Source organism: Chiloscyllium plagiosum, chromosome 35 (assembly GCF_004010195.1).
Source record: "Chiloscyllium plagiosum isolate BGI_BamShark_2017 chromosome 35, ASM401019v2, whole genome shotgun sequence".
NCBI lineage: Eukaryota > Metazoa > Chordata > Chondrichthyes > Orectolobiformes > Hemiscylliidae > Chiloscyllium > Chiloscyllium plagiosum.
The window spans coordinates 35,306,901-35,327,782 of NC_057744.1; the positions used below are offsets into that span (position 1 = coordinate 35,306,901).

General features: G+C 42.1%; 1 long non-coding RNA gene across 1 annotated transcript in view; it reads right to left on the reverse strand.

Moving 5' to 3' along the window:
- Positions 1 to 9,696: 9,696 nt before the first annotated feature.
- Positions 9,697 to 20,882, reverse strand: part of LOC122540751 — a 70,492-nt gene continuing 59,306 nt past the window's right edge. The window contains exon 4 of the long non-coding RNA XR_006309404.1: positions 9,697 to 9,768. This is a non-coding gene — a long non-coding RNA (uncharacterized LOC122540751). The remainder of the gene's footprint in view (positions 9,769 to 20,882) is intronic.

A 20,882-nucleotide genomic window follows, 5' to 3' on the forward strand; every position in this document is an offset into this window, starting at 1 on the left:
GGGGTATGGGTGGGTTTCGCTTCGGCGGGTCGGTGTGGACTTGTTGGGCCGAAGGGCCTGTTTCCACACTGTAATGTAATCAAATCTAAAAAAAAGTGTGTGTGTGTGTGTGTCTGGGAAGGTGTGTGTGTGTGTGAGAGAGGGTGTGGGTGTGTGTGAGAAGGTGTGTGGGCAAAAGAGGGTGTGGGTGTATGTGGGACGGTGTGTGGGTTAGAGAGGGTGTGGGTGTGTGTGGGACGGTGTATGGGTGAGAGAGAGTGTTGCACGAGTGTGGGGAAGTATATGTGTGTGAGAGAGTGCGCAAACGCACAATCTCTCGCACACACACATTCACACTCACGCTCTCACATACAAATACTCTCTCACACTCACACACACTCAAGCACACACAGCCCCTCTCACAAATACACACACACACATAAATTGATAATGTAAATTTGCATTTGTAGATATGTTCAGTTCACGCTCTCACATACAAATACTCACTCACACTCACACACACTCAAGCACACACAGCCCCTCTCACAAATACACACACACACACACACACATAAATTGATAATGTAAATTTGCATTTGTAGATATGTTCAGTTTTGTTGAAAAAGCTCACGATCTGTAGACAGTCAGTTACTATGGCAGTTTATAAATTCCTACTTTGGAAACAAAACCAGTCTGGTTCCAGGTTAAGACACAGATAGTCTCCAAACAAAGCCTCAGATGAAATTGCATTGCCTGACCTGACATGTCACTTTTATACTGATAAAACCTTAAGTTATCTCAGGGCAGTGACTAAAAAAAAATTCTGAGATTTACATATCGATCGATTAAAACCTGCATCTCTGTTCTAACTGATTAGACTTAATTGCCATTTAGGTTTGGTCAATACTTTTGCATCAGTTGTATCATCCTTTGATCTGTTACTTAAAATTCTGTGTGTGATTTATTCTCTCTCACTAGCTGCGTGAGGAAGGAGCAGTGCTCAGAAAGCTTGTGATTTCAAATAAACCTCTTGGACTATCATCCGCTGTCATGTGATTTTTGGATTCCTCTGAATTCATTTTTATCTGAAATCTTCCCAGTTGACGAAACTCCTTGTGCCTTTGTGAAGATCTAGTTCTCAAACAGTGACTGTTGATGAATCTGCCATTTGCATACGATCTAAACACATCATTATTTGATCTATATCCACTCCCTTTGACCTTGTGACGCAACCAAGTTTGTCACTTGACCTCCCAAACCGTACATGCTATTACAGAATTTCTCACCCAACATACCCATCCTTTTTTTCCTGCCTCTGCATATGCTCAAAACTGGTGACCCCTCAGTTTTGACAAAAAACGGTGATTCACCCAAAACTTCAACTGTTTCTCTCTCGACAGATGCTGTCAAACCTGCTTTTTCTGTTTTTGTATGGGTCTCCAATGTCGTAGTAATTTTCTGTCTAAGGAAAGAGGAGCAATTGGAAGAACAGTAACTGAAAATTAAGCTTAATAGAAACTATGATTGGGTATGGGTCAAGACCAGAAAGGAGTCAAATCAGGAGAGAGGGGTGAACTGGCACAATTACTTTTCAAGTCAATGATCTTGTGCCAGGTTTTGATGCGAGATTATTGATGTTAACTCTGTTTCTCGCTGCACAGGGAATCTGACCTTCTGTCTTTAGTGAAAAGAAAAAATGTTGGAGATCACAGTGGGTCAGGCAGCATCCATGGAGAATGAGACCAGGCTAACGGTTCGAGTCTAGATGACTTCATCAGAGGTGAAGTGTGGAGGGGACAACATTTATGCAATAATGTGGGGAGGGGGTGGTTTGGAATGCCAGGGGAGATTAGGCCTTCAAGATATCTGCCCTCCTCCAATTTTGGCATCTTACACACTAGACTAAATCACTCAATATTATGACTTTGACCTCAAGACATGTAATTCCAACAACTAACTTTCTCTGCCACTCTTTCCAGTTTAAAATCTATCCTTTTGGGATAATCTGTCCTGAAATCTCTGTTTGTGCCTGAGTGTTAAACAAATTTGCATTGATAATGCTATATAAGTGCCTTGGGACATTTGGTATGTTAATGTGTTCTTTCAATGCACATTATTTGTATGGTGGCTATATCCAGATTACACAGCCAGGTTGCACAGTTGGTGGCAACTGCCAAGCCACTCGTTCAGCAACATTACACACATTGTCGGTGGCACACTCATTAATCAGGATGCAAGTGGCATTCATGTTGTACAGGCCCACCCATATTTGGCAGTTGGCTGTTTTATTCTTTCTTGTGATGTTCTAATTGCCCTTGAACTGAATGGCTTGCCTAGGCCATTTCAGAGGGGCACTTAAGAGTCAACCTCATTGTTGTGGGTCTAGAGTCACATATTGGACAGACCAGGTAAAGATGGCAGATTTCCTATGTATTTGTGAACCAGAAGGAGTTTCGCAACAATTGGTCATAATTTTGCCCATTAATCTACCTACACAGATGAGTTATAATGCCCGAGATGCTGGTATTGTTAACACTATGTAATTTGCAGATAATATCCCTGTTATCTTGTCAGCTGATGTCATTCTTAATAAGAAAATCTCACACTATGTATAGAACTTGTTGGTAAGACTTATATTGTACATCTGTTGGAAATATATCATATGCAATTGGTTATTTTTTGTTTATATGTTCATGGGGTCTGGGCAATGCTGGCTCACCCATCATTAATTGCCCCTGATTGTTCAGAGGGAAATTGAGAGCCAACTACATTGTTGACAGTTTGGACCCAAATGTAAGCCAGACCAGGTAAGGATGGCAAAGTCTCTTCCCTAAAGGATATTAGTGAGCTTGATGGATTTTTATGATAATTGGCAGTGTTCACTCACTGTAACTTTTGTTTTTATTGAATTCAAGCTTTTTCATCTACCATGGTGAGATTCAAATGTATGTACGCATAACATTAGCCTGGGGCTCTGGATTACTAGTCCTGTGACATTACCACAACACCGCTACTTCCCCCTAAATCTGTAAGTCGTCATGGCCAGGCATCCTGGCACAGATTACATACAATCTCTCCATGAAATTCACTTTACACCTACTGGAAATGTTTCCTGCAATTATCTACTGTGGATAACATTTATATCACACAATCTTTGCATCTATTTTATATAAATAGCCTACCACCCATGCTGTAAAACTGACTGGTACCATCCTTATGAATAGATTGTGTTGGCAACATCTATATTACACAACAAGCCTTTGACAATTTGATAGCTTGCTGGTAACAGAAGAATTATAGAATCCCTATTGTGCAGATAGATCCATTTGGCTGAATTGGTCCACAGCATCCCACCCAGACCCAGATTCCACCTTATACCCATGATCCCCCATTTACAATGGCTAATCTACCTAACCTGCACAATTTTGGACACTACAGGGTAATCTAGCATGGCCAATCCACCTTACCTACACATCTTTGGACAGGAGGAGGAAACCCATGCTGACATGAGAATGTGCGAACACCACACAGTCACCCAAGGGACTGGAATTGAACCGGGGTCTCTGGTGCTGTGAGGTAGCTGTGCTAACCACTAAACTACTGCACAGCCAAGAGCAAGAACCAGATGTTACTGCACAATTACTCATATCTTATAGAAGACACAAATGTTCAGTTGTTTTGTAAAATCCATTCCATGTTTTGTGACAGGATGATGGAGAAATGAAAAGGATTGCACATGAGCGAGATGTTCACTGCTAAGGGAGGTTGCTCAAAGAACAGTATCCACAATATCTCTGAGTTGTTCTGGACAGTGCTCTATCATTTCTGTATAGGTCATTGAAGCTGTTCCATTGCCCAACATTGTAAGTTAACATTCAGTCTATGATATGACAGTAACTTCACTCATTCAGAAGCAATCAGAAATTGCTATATCTTTGATTTTGAAGAATACTCGCATGCCTCAGAAATACTGCCATCTTCTATGTCAGATTCTCCGAAGAAAGCTCCTGTGTAACACGATGCATTGTGGCTGCCTGTGTTAGTTACTGTAAGAGTGCCTCGTTTATCAGAGGGTTTTCTATACTTTCCGGTCTGACACATGGTTTTAACTCCTGAAGCACACAGTGTGTTAGTAACTCCCAAACGGCAAAATATGCTGTCGTTTTTTGATTCAGAAACTTTACTGGTGTCTCTCAGGTCAAAAGATCTGTTGGTGGACCTTTCATTGGAGAATATGTTGGTGACAGTCTTATCTCTAGATCCCCTGAATGAAGACACATCATTAAGAGCGCCAATATCATTCTTAATGCAAGCTCTGCTAGAGAAGCACCTATCACAAAGTGTGCCAATGTCATTCTTGTTCCACGATTTGCTAGAAACAGATGCAAAATGGGGCATGCTGTTGTCATTCATGGTGAAAGTCTTGCTAGTGGAGCTCCCATTTGAAGGTATGCGAGTGTCATTTTTGTTCCATGATGTGCTAGGAACAGATGCAAAATAGGGTGTGCAGGTGTCAGTCTGAGTGCAAGTTTTGCTGGACTGCCACCTATCACAAGGTGTTGCAATGTCATCCTTATCCCAAGATCTCTTGCAAACATGCTTTTCATGTTCTCCGCAGGTGACATTCCCATTGCTTGCTGGAATAGTGGCATTCCTAGCATGATACCGACTGTTCACACTCACATTGCAAGGATCCCTGGCGACATTCCTTTCAGCAAGTCTGTCAGAGCCATTCCCATCACACGGGCTGCTGCTGACACTCATATTGCTGTCACTGAAACGTTTGTGATCAGATGTGCTGATAAGTCTTGGCTCATAAAATCTGCTGGTTGCAACCATGTCATAAGGTCTTTTGGCCCGCCCTGTGTTGGAGTATCTGCTTGTGACAGCTGAATCATAAGGTTTGACAGTGAGGCTTGTGCCATTGTCTGTGTTAGTAAGTCCCATGTCATAGAGACACCTGCTGACAGCTGTGTCATAAGGTTTACAGGTGAGACTTGAATTGCTGATGCTTTGATCATTTCTCATGCTGCACATTCCACTGGCAACTGTAGTATCACAATGGTTGCAGGAATTTCCCATATCACACTGGCTGCTGATTTTACTCCTGGTACAACTGGTATGATTGCTGTTGCCAGTCATTCCCAGGTTGAGTCTGGAAGGAAGGCTCAGATAAGCTGTGCTACTGGTATTCATTGTATCAGACAAACTACTGGCGCAGGGTTTGCTGCTCATTCCCATACCAAAGCACTGGCTGGCAAACCTGGTGTCACAGGGTTTGTCAGATATTACCATATCACACAGTTTGCTGAGAAACTCAGAGTCAAAGGGCTTGGCAGTAAATCCGCTATCGCTCAGTCTTCTTGTAAACTCTGTGTCACAGGGCTTGGCCATAAATTCTGTTTCACAGTGTTTTCTACTGTATCCTGAATGATGGGGTTTGGTGGTAAATCCTATGTTATAAGATTTGGTGGCAGAGCTTGTGCTATAGGGATTGGTGCTAAATCCTCTGTTGGAATTTATGCTGTTCAGTTCCGTGCTGTGACGTTTTCTGGTAAATCCTGAGTCACAGGGCATGTTAGTGCATCCTGTGTCAAAGGATCCGCTTGTCAGACTCGTACTGAATGTGCTGCTGCTGGCTCTCCTGTTGTGCATTTTGCTGGTAGACTCTTTTTGGTATGACGGCCTGGTAAGTTTCTTGCATTTGGACTTAATGCAGTACTTCCGGCAGTTCATTTCAAGTTCACAAAGGGTACAAAGCGCACCCATGTTGGGGGCACTCCAGAGAATCATTTTCCCACATTGCTTGCAGTTGGCATCCATATCCTGGATGCTGCAGGCCATTTCCGCACCGCACCACCAGCAGGTGATTCTCATGCCACTCAGGGTGCAGCTATCGTCCATGTCAACAAGGTTGCAGGTGATGGACTGTTTGGCAAACTTGCTGAAGCCTCTTCCATTGCACGCGGCGCTGGGAATTTTTGAATCAAATGAGGCAGAGCTACAGGCGGCATTGCACATTTGTGATGAGGCTCTCCAACTGCACATCCTGCCAGTGTCATGGGATATGTTAGTGAACCTGGTGTCTCCCAGCCCGATTGGAGAGCTGCTACTGAGAGAGCAGCACCTGTCTTGAAAAGTCTGTTGGTTAACTCAGTGTTACATAATCTGTTGGTGATTCCTGACTGAGAAGCTGCTGGTGTCTATTGATTCAGAGGCTGTCCATAACCTCCATGTCACACTGTTGGTTTAGAGTTCTTGTTTGCTGGTATCTTCCTGTAACTGTGTGCTGGAAACTCCCATGTCACAAGTTCCTTGATCTCCTTCAACTCGAGATTGCATTTATGTTCCCGAACTCACAGCTTGTCAGTAACCATATTTCATGGTCTACCAATACCTCTCTTATCCAAGGATCAGCTCCTAGCTCAAAATCAAAGTCATGGTATAATGACTGTGTCATAACTGCTTGCTTGTGACCCCTACATCATGCATCTGTGCTAACTATCATCAAAGTTCCTGTTTGGTTTTACTGATAACATTTTTTTTCAGTTTATTCTTCCATGGGATGTAGCCATCGCTGTCAAGGTCAGCATTTATTGCCCGTTCCTTGTACGGAGAACCCTGTGAGGTGATTTTAGAGTGCATAAAAGCAAATTACTGCAGATGCCGGAGTCTGAAACCAAAAAGGAGAAAATGCTGGAAAATCTCAGCAAGTCTGGCAGCATCTGTAAGGAGAGAAAAGAGCTGAGGTTTCGAGTCAAAGCTTTGACAAAGGGTCAGTTAAACTCAAAATGTCAGCTCTTTTCTCTCCTTAGAGATGCTGCCAGACTTGCTGAGACTTTCCAGCATTTTCTCAATTTTAGAGTGCAGTTAGGAGTCAACCCTATTTCTGCAGCTGGTAAAGATTTTGAGGATGAATTCCTTTCCTAAATCACATTACTAAACCAGATGGGTTTTCTTTCAATAGCAATCTGTAAAATGTTTAGTTGGCATCATCATTTGTGAGACTGGTTTTCAGGTCCAGACTTATTATTGACTTGACTTTTTACCATCTTCCTTGGTGTAAACTAACCTCAGGCTCCCAGAGCATTATCCTGGATTAATAGTCCAATGACATTGCTACAAAGCCACTATCTCCCCCCAAATTTATAAAGATTGAAATTAAAAGCTGTTCTTATGATGATGTACACTCTTTAGTAAATTTCAGTCTCCAATCTAGGTCCAGTGTGATGAATATTCCTAAGCTTTTAACAGTCTTCATTGACCAGGGCATTGAATATAAAAGTTGGCACGTTACGTTAAAGCTATACTAAACTTTAGTTGGGTCACATTTCAAATATTGTATTCAGTTCTGCTCACCACATTATCAGAGGGCATGGTTCCTTACAGAGGTGGCAGGGAAGGTTTACCAGGATGTTGCCTGGTCCAGAGGGTTTTAGTTAGGTGGAGAGGTTGGATAAACTTGGAATCTTTTCACTGGAAAGACAAAGGTTGAAAGATGACTTGATAAAGGTCGACAAAATTATGAGAGGCACAGATGGGGTGGATAGTCAGAGGCTTTTGCCCAGGGTGGAAAGGTCACAGTGGGCACAGTTTAAAGGTGAGAGGAAGAAAGTTTGAGCGAGAAGGAAATGTTTTCACACAGAGGGTGGTTGGTGCAGAATGCACTTCACTGGAGGTGATGGAAGCATTAACATTTACAAAGTTTAAGTTAATCTTAATAGAAACATGAATACGAGGCAAACAGAGGAAGAAAACCATGCATGAGAAATAAGTCGTGGTTCTATATAAGGATTAGAATTGGTGCAGGCTTGGTGGGCCGAAGGGCCTGTTCCTTAATGTATTGAATTGAATTGAAAAATGGCATAGAGCAAATGTAAGCGATGGACAAACTGGTTCCTTTTTACTAAGTGCAGACTGTATAACATAGGGTGAAATCGTGTGCCCTGTCCCAGTGATATTTCTAATGAGATTTAATCAGGGGTCAGAATGAGGGAGGGGAGGAACCTGATGCCCTCTAGCCAACATTGGGATTGAATCCGTGCCCTCTCCACCCACAAATGCAGCTTCGAGTGGTCACTTAGGGGTCACCACTGGGTATTCGTCTCTGTGGTTCTCCAGAGGTGAATGTTCAGGGTTGCTAATGAGCTCCCAGTAGGAGGGGGTCCATTGTTCACAGATTCTCAATGCCTGGTTCAGGAGCCCAGTGTAATGTAGGAGGTTTGTGTCCTCCTACAAGTTAAATCTCTACCCGTACACTTACCATCAACCACATTTCACCAAGAATGTCATTCCACCATCCCTTAGGGGAAGTGGTGACCAAGTGGTAATGTCACCACACTAGTACTCCAGAACCATAGACTAATCGTTTTGTATCATCTGCATGGCACATTAACGGAAATATGTGAATGTATTGGAGAGAGTGATTTACAAGGTTAGTTCAAGAAATGAGAAACTTCAGTCATAAGGAGAGATTGAAGGAGTTGTAACTGCTATCATTAGGGAGAAGAAGGCTGAGAGGTTTTCAGATCAAGAGTGGAGTAGATAAGGAGAAATTGTTCCACTTGTAAAAGGATCAAGAACCAGTTGGAACAGACTTAATGTGATTTATAAAAGGAGCTAACTTGTTGTGAGAAATCTTTTTTTTAAGTCAACAAGTAATTTGGGTATGGAATGCACTGCCTGAAAATTTGGTTGAGGTATGAATTCAATTCAGAGGGAATTGGATGATTATTTGGATGGGAATAGTGTGCAGGATTATGAGGGGAAGCTGGAGTTCAGCATTAGGGCATGATTCCCATTTGAAAAAAGATGATTGGCTGAATGGATTCCTGCATGGACACACTTCTATGCTTCTGTGATTTCTGATCTGGGATCCAGTGATGACCATAAACACGGGTTTACTACAGAGAGTATGTCACTGATCGTAAATACTGGGTGTTTTTTTTTACCAGAAGCAGCCACTGCTCCAGTAGAAATTCCATCCTCTGATTGGCTGGCAGCTCACTCAGTTCCTGGGATCCTTGATCTCAGTGCTGCCCGTGTCAATAATTCACCCAAAGTGTGTGGTTCACACACACATGATGGAGAAATTTCTATAAAATACAACTACAGCTGCTTTATGTTGTTTGAAGTAATTTAAAAACACCAAAATACAATTTGCTTCACTGAGGGATCAAGTTGTCCCTCTTTTAAGAGCTTTGGAAGCTTTTTCACTAGAGACCACTTGTTATCCTTTTGCTCTGGTGGTATTGGAGTATGCTTCAGCAGTCAATCTGTCCTCTGTAACCCGACCCAAGTGTCCATTCCTCAAGGTGAATGAATTGATGATAAAAACATGTACTAATTATTTAAATCACCTCCTTCTATTTAACACCTGAGATACGGTAGCTTATGTTTACAATGGTAATGAGTACGACTAAATGACATAGATATGATGGACCACAGACACAAAATTGAATCAAGGGAACAAGCCATACAGAAGGTGACCACTTTATTATAGTTCATGACAATGATGGGCTAATCCTCCAAGCCTCCTATTCCATTGTGCGAGACACAATGAGCAAAGAGAAAATGTGTTATGTCTGTTGAAAAGCTGCTTCTGTATTTAATAGTTTAAGTAATGAGGAAGTTTGTGTCCATTCTAATTGCAGGAATATCATTGACGAGTCGCATCTTGAAGGACCTGAGAATCCTGGAGCATCTTTGCAATTATGTCGTGGAGCTGCACATCACTGATCAAAATAGCACAGCGCGGGTGGATTTGGAAAAATCTTGAACAAGACATGTCTGTGCAAATGCAAAGATAAAAAAGACAGTTTAGTTCTTTCCTAATAAGATCAGATGATCAACATTTACAGCAGTAATTAGTATGAATGAATGATAAATAATGTTACTTAGAAGTCTAAGCTGAAGACAGATTTCAACCTTGATTTCTCCTTGACCAGTCTGACCTGAATCCAAACTTTTTTGTGTGGCAACTAACAACATGACAAACAAATCCCAAGGGGCAGTAACTGAAGTGTAGCTGTACCTGTGTCTGCTGCAGAAAAGCAAGTACCACATCTGATGTGGAGATCTGCTTCAATTTTCTGCTGGAAAATCTTGGGCCTTACATTCTCAGACAGTTCTACTGTAAATCAAGAGGCCATTTCTTAACACGTCAATGTGTCCTAGCATCTGAGCTGTGCAATGTTGTCATCACTCAAGCTTCAATTTAAAACAGAAGACAGCACTGCAGGTAGTAGAGTGATACTCTAATCAAACTAGTTTCACTGTTGTAGATGTTGTCGAACAATTCCAAGTACGATGAGAAACATTTGAGTGGATCAGGTGAAGTTCATGCCAAGCACTGTAAGAGAAGTGGTTGATATCTGAGTTGTCATGTGATATGGACATTACAAATTTCACACTGAGTACTTGCTGTAACCTGATTCACACGGGTCCCTGTCTGCCATTCCTTTCAATTGAGTTCCGAGGCCAACTCTGGATATTAATGATTCAAAAATTCACCCAAAACTGTGGCACCTTATAACTTGATTTCTGTTAATTTATTCCTCAGTTTGATTCAACTCACCCTGCTGAATGTTCACTCCTTGTTTTTATGTTTAACTTTCTCCAGAAACCAGCAGGATTGATCCGTCCTTGTCCAACCTCACTTCAAATGCTTGACCCAGGTTATGAGTGACTCACCCACTTTCTCCAATAACAATAATCCATGACTGGCTCATTTCTCTAATATGGCAGTCTGCAATTAGCCTGCTTTCACCAGAACAACGTATAGAAAGTTGTCTAATCCTGAAATCCAGGCTACTCCAAGAAAAGAAACATGTTTCAGCAGAGCAACTGTCTTTTGGGAAAGAAAGTCAAGAGAATAAGGATCTCAAGATAAGGTAACGAGCCAGAAATAATTCTATAAAGAATTAGTCCTCCAGGACAGATCTCCAGATGCTAAAGGATCCTTCAGCAGAGACACAGCCCACAGATCAGAATGAGAGGCAAAGTATAGGGAAGAGGCAGATAAGTGGAGATGGGCATTATCAGATCAGCCATGATCTCATTGGATGGCCGATAGACTCAATGGGATGAATGGCCAACTTCTGCTCCTCTAGGTGAAAGTAGGGACTGCAGATTCTGGAGATTAGAGTCAAGAATGTGGTGCTGGAAGAGCACAGCAGGTCAGGCAGCATCCAAGGAGCAGGAAAATCGACGTTTTAGGCAAAAGCCCTTCATCGGGATACTTCTGCGTAATGGCCTTATGGTCCTCAAGCTTCAGACCTATGTGTCATCCAAGTTTGAGAAAAAGTGCATTCTGGGAAATGTGTGAAACATCTAACCACCTATATTTGTGATGTTGGGAACTTGGAAAGATATGCACTGTTAAATTAAATGATAATGATACCTCTGCTTGCATAATTGTTGCATCTAATGGTAAAAGACATAGGAGTAGATGTTCTGTAAGGCAATGGTTCTGAAAGGGTTAATGGTCATGTTCCATTAGCTCCAACCCAAATGGAAATGTATGACTATGACTTGATGACTATTACAGAGATATGGTTACAGAATGACCAAGACTGGAAACTCAATGTTCAAGGGTATTTGACATTGCAGAGGAATAGATATAAAGGAAAATGAGGTGGGGTAACTTTAATAAAGGAGCATATAAATGGGGTGGTAAGCAGTTACATAACTACAATAGATAGTGATGTAGGATCAGTATGAGGGGAAGCAGGAACAGCAAAAAAAAGAATCTTACTGGTGGTTCATAGGACCCTGAAGTGTTACCTCACTGTTCAATAAATTATAATCATAGAGGCCTGTAAGAGGGCACTACAAACATTATGAGTGATTTCAATCTACAGATTGACCAGACAAAATCAGAAAAGCATGGGTAACATGGAAGACAGATTTCTAAAGTGCACCATGTGTTAGTTCTTAGTGCAGTGACATAGATAGGTTGAGTGAGTGGGCTCTAACTTGGCAAGTGAAATTTAATGTTGGAAATTGTGCAGTAACATACTTTATTAGGAATTATAAAATGGTGTACTGTTATTTAAATGGTGAGAGAGTTCAATAAAGTGCAGTGCAGAGGAATCTAGGTGTTCTTATACATGAAACAACAAGGCTGCAGCAAGTATTTGAGAAGGCAAATTGAATTTTGTCCTTTAAAGTTGGAAAATTGGATTTAAAAATTTGGAAGTCTTGTTAGAAATGTACTTAATTTTGATAAGTTTTGCTCCTCAAATTTAAATTAGATTAGATTCCCTACAGAATGCAAACAGGCCCTTCAGCCCAATAAGTCCATACCAATTCATCCAGACCCTATATTTACCCCTGACTAATGTACCTAATACTGTGGGCAATTTAGCATGGCCAATTCACCTGACCTACTCATCTTTGGATTGTAGGAGGAAACCGGAACACCCAAAGGAAACCCAAACAGACACGGGGAGAATGAGCACACTCCACACAGACAGTCTTCTGAGTTGGGAATCACTGTGAGGCCAGGATTTAAAACAGGATGTATTTCAGTTTGAGAGATGAAGGGATGGACTTGCCAATAGCGTCCAAAACACGTAGGTCTTCTGTAACGCAATGATGTGTTATTGTGCAACCCTGCATTAGAGAAAAATCATGCTTTAGAAACAGCATTCCCAATTTTTCAAATGTGTTGTAGCGAATTTGTGTTAACAAAACATGCATTATAGCAGTAAGACCTGTTGGTTATGCCTTCATTTAATACATTTTTGAAGAATGATGAGTGACCTTATTGAAGGTATAGAAAGTTCTGAAGGATCAAGACATGATAGATGTTGAGAAAATGTTTGCACTAGTGGACAATCTGAAGCTATAAGACCATAAGACCATAAGACATAGGAGCAGAAATTAGGCCATTCAGCCCATTGAGTCTGCTTCACCATTGAATCATGGCTGATAAGTCTCTCAACCCCATTCTCCTGCTTTCTCCCTTTAACCCTTGATCATCTTGACAATCAAGAAACTATCTATCTCAAATATACTCAATGAGCTGGCCTTCACAACCTTCTGTAGCATTGAATTCCACAGATTCCCTACTCTCTGGCTGAAGAAGTTTCTCCTTACCTCCATTCTAAAAGATCTTCCTTTTACTCTAAGGCTGTACCCTCAGGTCCTAGTCTCTCCTACAAATGGAAATGTCTTCCCAACATCCACGCCATCCAAGTCATTCAGTATTCTGTACGTTTCAGTTAGATACCCCTCATCCTTCTAAACTCCATTAAGTATAGGCCCAGAGCCCTCAAATATTCCTCCTATGTTAAGCTTTACATTCCATGGACCATTCTCATGAACATCCTCTGAACGTTTCCAGAACATCCCTCCTGAGATATGGGGTCCAAAACTGCACACAATACTTGAAATGTGCTCTGACCATAGCAGTATAGGGTCTCAGAAGTATATCCCTGTTTTTATATTCAAGTTCTCTCAAAATAAATGTCAATATTTATTGACTCACCATGCAAGTTTACTTGGAGAGAATCCTGGACTAGAACTCTCATGTCTCTTGGCACTTCTTGTGAATTTTCTCCCCAGTTGGAAAGTAGTCCATGTTTCTATCCTTCCTACCAAAGTGCATGACCTCACACTTTCCCACATTGTCCTCCATCTGCCACTTCTTTACTCACTTTCACAACCTGCCAAAATCCTTTTGCATCCTCCATGTCTCCTCAATATGACCTGACCCTCTACCTATCTTTGTATCATCTGCAAACTTAGCCAGAATGCCCTCAGTTCCTTCATCTAGATCATTAAGGTATACAGTGAAAAGTTGTGGTCCCAACAGTGAGACTTGTGAAACACCACTTGTCACTGGCTGCCATTCTGAGAAAGAACTTTCTGTCCTTACTCTCTTCTATCCATGCTAGCACCTTGCCTCTAACACTTACTCAGCAGACTCCTGTGTGGCACCTTTTCAAAGGTCTTTTTGAAGTCTGGGTAGATAACATCCATTGGTTCTCCTTGGTCTAACCTGCTCATTACGTCTTCAAACAATTCTAGCAGATTTGTCAAGCATGACCTCCCTTCATGAAACCATGCTGAATTTACCCTATTTTATCATACACTTCCAAGTATTCCGAAATCTTATTTTTCCCAATGAACTCTAGAGTCTTACCCATGACTTTAAACTAGGAGACATTATTATGAATGGCTTATTGAAGAATGAAAATTATTGAAAAATGAGACGCAGAGGAATTTATTTCGCAGAGGGTAGTGAATGTCTGGAATTTACTTCTCCAGACAGTTGGGGAGGTAACTACACTCAAAGTATTGAAAGATGGTATAGATAGATTCTTGAATATTGGGAAATGGATGATTCTGAGGTGTGAAAGAGCAGCTGAGGTATGGGGCAGATCAGCATAGAGTCACAGAGTCATAGAGATGTGCAGCACAGAAACAGACCCTTCAGTCCAACTTATTCACGCTGACCAGAGAGCCTAAATTAGCCTCGTCCCATTTGCCAGCATTTGCCCCATATCCCTCTAAACTCTTCCTATTTATATATCCATCCAGATGCATTTTAAATGTTATAATTGTACCAGCTTCCACCACTTCCTCTGGCAGCTCATTCTACATACACACCACCTTCTGCGTGAGAAAGTTGCCCATTTGATCACTTTTAAATCTTTCCCCTCTCACCTTAACCCCATGCCCTCTAGTTCTGGATTCCCCCACTCCAGGGTAAAGACCTTGTTGATTTATCCGATTTCTGCCCCTCATGGTTTTATAATCCTCTATAAAGTCACCCCTCAGCCTCCGACACTCCAGGGAAAACAGCCCCAGCCTGTTCAGCCTCTCCCTATAGCTCAAACTCTCCGACCCTGGCAACATCCTTGGAAATCTTTATTGAGTCTTCAAGTTCCACAACATCCTGCCAATAGCAGGGAGACCAAAATTGAATGCAATATTCCAAAAGTGACCTAACCAATGCTCTGTCTAGCTGCAACATGACATCCCAAGTTCTATAGTCAATGCACTGACCAATAAAGCTGACCATACCAAATGCCTTCTTTATTATCCAGTATACCTTCAACTCCACTTTCAAGGAACTGCATTCCAAGATCTCTTTGTTCAGCAATGCTCCACCTGACCTTACCATTAAGTTCAGAGGATTCAAGAAGATTTGTAGCTCAGGGTGTGGATGAGATTATTGACTTGCTTGCTGAGTTGGTAAGTTTGTTCGCAGACATTTTGTCACCATTCTTGGTAACATCAGTGTGCCTCCAGTAAAATATTTGGTCTTCTGTTCTGCTTGATGTTTACGTGTCTGGTTTTGCTCAGGTTAGTGGTGTCATTTTTGGTTTTGTTGTTGGTTTTGTTTCTTAGTGGTTGGTATATGGTTCCAACTCTACATGTTTGTTAATGGAGTTTCAGGTTGAGTGCCAGGCTTTCAAGAATTCCTGTACGTTTCTCTGTTTGACTTGTCCAAGAATGGACACATTGTCCAGTTAAACTGGTGTCCTTCAGTTTCCCAATGTATGGATACAAGCGATAGCTGGTCATATCCTTTGGTGGTTAGTTGGTGTTCGTGTACTCTGGAAGCTAATTTCCTTTCTGTTTGCCCTAAGTAGTGCATAGCATTTTATATAATATTGGTCCTGCCTTGTGGGTGTAGAATCCTTTCTACTTGTTAGTAGCTGTTGTAGTGTGGTAGTCAGTTTGTGGGTTAGAGTATTCTGGTGGTCATTTCCGAAATGTCCTTAATGTATGATGGTGTGGCCAGTGTGGCCAGTGTGTCTGGACCTGTTGCGTCTTCTTGTTGTGGTCCATTGTGAGGGTATCGGTGGACTATGCTCTTTGGGTATCCATTGTTTCTGAAGATGTTGTGTAGGCACATCATCGGTCACAATCTCTATTCTAAAAAGCAAACCTCCACCATCACCCTCTATCTCCTACCTTACAGCCAGTTCTGTATCCAAATGGCTAGTTCTCCCTACATTCCATGTGATCTATCTCTATTAATCAGTCTTCCCTGCAGAGCCTTGTCAAATGACTCACTGAAGTCCAAAAAGATCATATACACCACTCTGCTCTCATCAATCCTCTTTGGTACTTCTTCAAAAAACTCAATCAAGTTAGTGAGATATGATTTCCCATGCACAAAGCCATGATTACTATCCTGAACCAGTCCCTGCCTTTCCAAATACATGTAAATCCTGTCCTTCAGGATACCCTCCAAAAACATGCCCACCACTAATATCAGGCTCATTGGCTATAGCTCCTTTGCTTTTCCTTACCACCTTCCTTAAAAGAAAGGCCAATCTCTAGTCTTCCAGCAACTCACCTGTGGCAATTGGTGGTACAAATATCCCTGGCAGGGGCCCAGAAATCACTTCCCACAGAGTTCTAGAGTATGCCTGAGCAGGTCCTAGGGTTTTCTGCACTCAAGATTTTTAAGATGTCCAACACCTTGTCTTCTGTAGTATGAACATTTTTCAAGAAGTGCTCTTTGTTTCCCCAAGTTCTCTATCTTCCATAACCTTCTCCACAGTAAACACTGATGCAAACTACTCATTTAATATCTCATCTATCTCTTGTGGCTCCAAACATTGGTGGCCTTGTTGATCTTTAAGGGGCCCAATTCTCTCCCGACTTACTCTCTTGTCCTCAATAGATTTGTAGAATCCTTCTGGATTCTCCTTAACCCTATTTGCCAAAGCCATCGCATGTCCCTGTTTGGCCTTCTTGACTTCCCTCTTCAGTATACTCTGACTGCCTTTTTACTTATTGAGGGATCCATTTGATCCTTGCTGTCTATACCTGACATATGCTTCCTTGTTTTTCTTGATGAAAACATCAATTTCTCTGGTCATCCAGCATTCCCTACAGCTAACAGCCTTGCCCATCACAGAACATATTATCTCTGGACTTTGGATATTTTATTTTAGAAGACTTCCTATTTTCCAGCCATCCTTTTACCTGCAAATATCCACTCCCTAATGCCATCAAAATTGGCATTCCCCCAATTTAGAACTTTAACTTTTAGATCCATCTGTCCTTTCTCATCGCTATTTTAAAATTAATAGAATTATGATCACTGGTCGCAAAGTGCTCCTCCACTGACACCTCAGTCACCTGCCCCTGACTTACTTCCACAAATAGGTCAAGTGTTGCTCTTTCTCTAGTGGGTACATCCACACACAGAATCAGAAAATGTTCTTGTGCACGCTTTACAAATTCCTCTCTATCCAAGTGTTTAACGTTATGGCAGTCCCAGTCTATATTTGAAAAATTAAAATTCCCTACCATTGCCACCCTATTATTCTTACAGATAACTGAGAACTCCTTACAAATTTGCTTCTCAATTTCCACTGACTGTAGTCAGGGGGTGTCTGTAGTGCAGCAGTGGTGTCTGTAGTTCAATCCCAATAAGGTCACCCTCCCTTTCTTATTTCTGAGTTCTAACTTTCCTGGACATACTCCAGTGATATCCTCCCATGTTCAGCCATAATTATATCCCTTAACAAGAACCACTCCCCCTCCTCTCTTCCCCCTTTCTATCCTCCCTATAGCATCTATACCTTAAAACATTAAGCAGCCAGTCCTGTTCATCCCTGAGTAACATCTCTGTGATTGCTATGATATCCCAGTCCCACGTTGCTAACCATACCCTCAGTTCATTTGCCTTCCCTGTTAGAGTTTGCATTGAAATAAATGCAGTTTAATTTATCAGTCCTGTCTCATTCTCTACTTTGTTCCTGCCTGCCTTGACTGTTTGACTTGCTCCTATTCCCAACTGCAGCAGTCTCAGACTGATTTCTTTTCTATCTCCCTGCGCCCTAACTGCACTCTCTTCACCATGGATGTCCAATCCCTCTATACCTCCATTTCCCATCTTGATGGTCTCAGAGCTCTTAGCTTCTTTGACCAGAGGCCTGAACAATCCCCATCCAACACCACTCTCTTCCTCTTGGCTGAACTTGTTCTCTCACTGAACAGTTTCTCCTTTCATTCTTGTCCCCACTGCCAAGTCAGAGGAGTGGCAATGGGCATTCGCATGGATCCCAGTTATGCCTGCCTCTTTATGGAGTATGTGTAATAATTCCTGCTCCAGTCTTACACTGGGTCGCCTCCAACAATTTTTTTGGCAGAATATTGATGATTGTTTCCATACTACTTCATGCTGCCACCTGGACCTTGAAGCATTGGTTCATTTTGCCTCCAATTTCCCTATCCACATTTCACATCTCAGATTCTGCCCCTCCTTTCCTTGACCTCTCATGCTCCATTTCAGGAATAAACCATCCATGGTCATACACTATAAAACCACTGACACCCATAGCTACCTTCACTACAGCTCCACCACCTCCCCCCAACAATGTTCTGTAAGAATTCTGTCCCACTCTCCCAGTTCCTTCACGTAAGTCATGTCAGTTTGGATGATACCAACCATCAGATGTCGTGGTTCAGTGACTTCCTTGACCCTCGCCCATGAAGGCAAGCCACCATCCTGGGGTGATGTCTATGGCTCCAGAAATACCTATGGGTCCCAGTCATGACTGAGTTTCCCAACAATATTGTTCTCTCTCTCTTTCTGATCACCATCTTGTGCGGCTGTGTTCTGGCTGCACTCCATCCCTCTCACTATTTTCCAGCACAGAAAATCACTTCTTAAGTGAGATGCTCTCTGGGACTTTCCTGAATCTCTGACTACCTCCCTGACCGGTGCTCACCGTCAGTCAGAAACGCTTCCTGAGGCTGCCAGGTGACCATGTCCAAGCTCTGAAATCCCCGTTCTCAAGCTGATCGAATAAGTGCGACATATTGTAGGTGTGGTCAGTGAGAGTGACTGAAGACCCCAAGCATTGCCCTCCCTTCATCCACTGCCTGGGAAGGGATGACCCCTGATGGTCCAGTAGACCCCATTCCCAGAGGTGAGAGCATTTATGTGACACGTGCAGTTCCAACAATATTGCCACAACGTAGTTTATAGTGAAACAGAATATTTATTTCAAATAAAATTAATTCTTTACAATATATACAAATATAACTGGGGGAAATGTCCATTGCTTTTATAAACTGGAAGTCTCTAGGATGAGATCAACCAGTATGATCAAAACATGGCAGGTTTTTGGATGAGTTTCTGTTTCAAAGGTGAGAATGTGGAGGAGATCAATTCTTGTTACAATGTCCATGATCTTGCACGATTTGGAGATGCCGGTGTTGGACTGGGGTGTACAATGTTAAAAATCACACAACACCACGTTATAGTTCAACAGGTTTATTTGGAAGCCCTAGCTTTCAGAGCACTGCTCCTTCATCAGGTGAATTGTAGAGAATAAGATTGTAAGACACAGAATTTATAGGAAAAGTTTACAGTGTGATGTAACTGAAATTATATATTGAAAAAAATCTGGATTGTTTGTTAAGTCTCTCATCTTTTAGATTGGTCATGTTGCTTTCAGTTCTTTCATACGTAAATGTAAATGTAAAAACGTTTTTTAAAAGTTATATTCTGAAGTGAACTTTAACAATTAGTCTTGCAGAGATCAATGCTGATATAAGATTGAGAATCTGGAGAGATCATTTGCTGTTAGAAAAGGGAGGATCTGACAGAGATCTGTTGCTGTTACAATGGTAAGGAACTGCAGGACATTAGATGTTGTGATGAAGATGAGAAGACCCCCTGGTGTTACACAATCATTGATATTCAGATGATCTGTTAGTATTTGGAAGGTGAGGATCTGGAGCAGATCAGTTGGTGTGAGGAAGACCAGGGGCTGGACCACACTCAGAGCCTGATGTGCTGTGGCCTCATTTAGAAGCTGAACAGGAGCAATTCCCAATGAATATTTGGCACCAGGAGCTCCATCGGGTGATTCGGAAACGATGTATCTGCTTTGAGAGGAATGTTGCCAAGGCCACGCCACGATCGTGGAGATGGTCCTGATCAGAGCTGAAGGACACAGTCCGAGATGTAATTATTCACCATGCTAGGGTAATCGTCCACAAGTTGATGTGAAATGCATCGGTACCTCTACCCTGGCACCTCATGGTACCTTTCAATTACAGAGCAAGCCTGTGTAGATCCAATGCCTGAGATGATCTGCAGTGTTGTACAACAGCATTCGCTGATTTTCTCACTCTTACTGCCCCAGTGCAACAGCAAGCACACGATGTTGACCTGGATCTGTTGCTGGAAATCACCAGACTCCCCAAAATTGGCCAATGTTCCTCACATTTGGAAAGCTTCCACTGAGACTCGCTCACTTCATGCTCCAAAAAAAATGGTTGAATCCTGTTGAAGATTGGGTTTAAAAAGGGATAGATTGTTTCTGCTGGTGCCTGAAGAATGTTTTTTCACAGACAAGACAACACAGCAAGTGTGAATACATCGGTGAACCCTTTATTCCCCAACAGGCTGATATTTGTCACACTCCAACAGCGTCGTCTCACTCCAAAATCAAAGATTTTTAAAGCTCTGACAGAGAGCAACTGGGTAACAGGCGATGAGTCGTACCAGCACAGTTATCGGAACAAGCTGGTAATCACAATGTCTCTGAGACCCTCCTCAGAGACACACAGAGCTTTCAGGAGTTCCTGACAATGTTGGAGCTGAAAGTTTTGGGAAGCCAGGTGATGAACGGTGTCATATGGATCATCGCTGACAGATGCAGTCATTGCTCTGGCCAGCAGAACAACCCTCTGATCAAACGCAACCCCTACTCGCTGTTGCCTTCGTCCTACCCTCACCATCTTGTCACAAATGTCACTTTGACCGTTCAGATCAAACAGGGCCTAGAGTGACCTCACACATTAAGCAACTGACTTGTTTTAATGCAAAACCCAGATGTGAAACCTCTCCGCTGTGATTCAGTCTCTGAATCGTTGGGCAGAGAGACGCTCACCCCCTGGTGAGAGGTACAAGT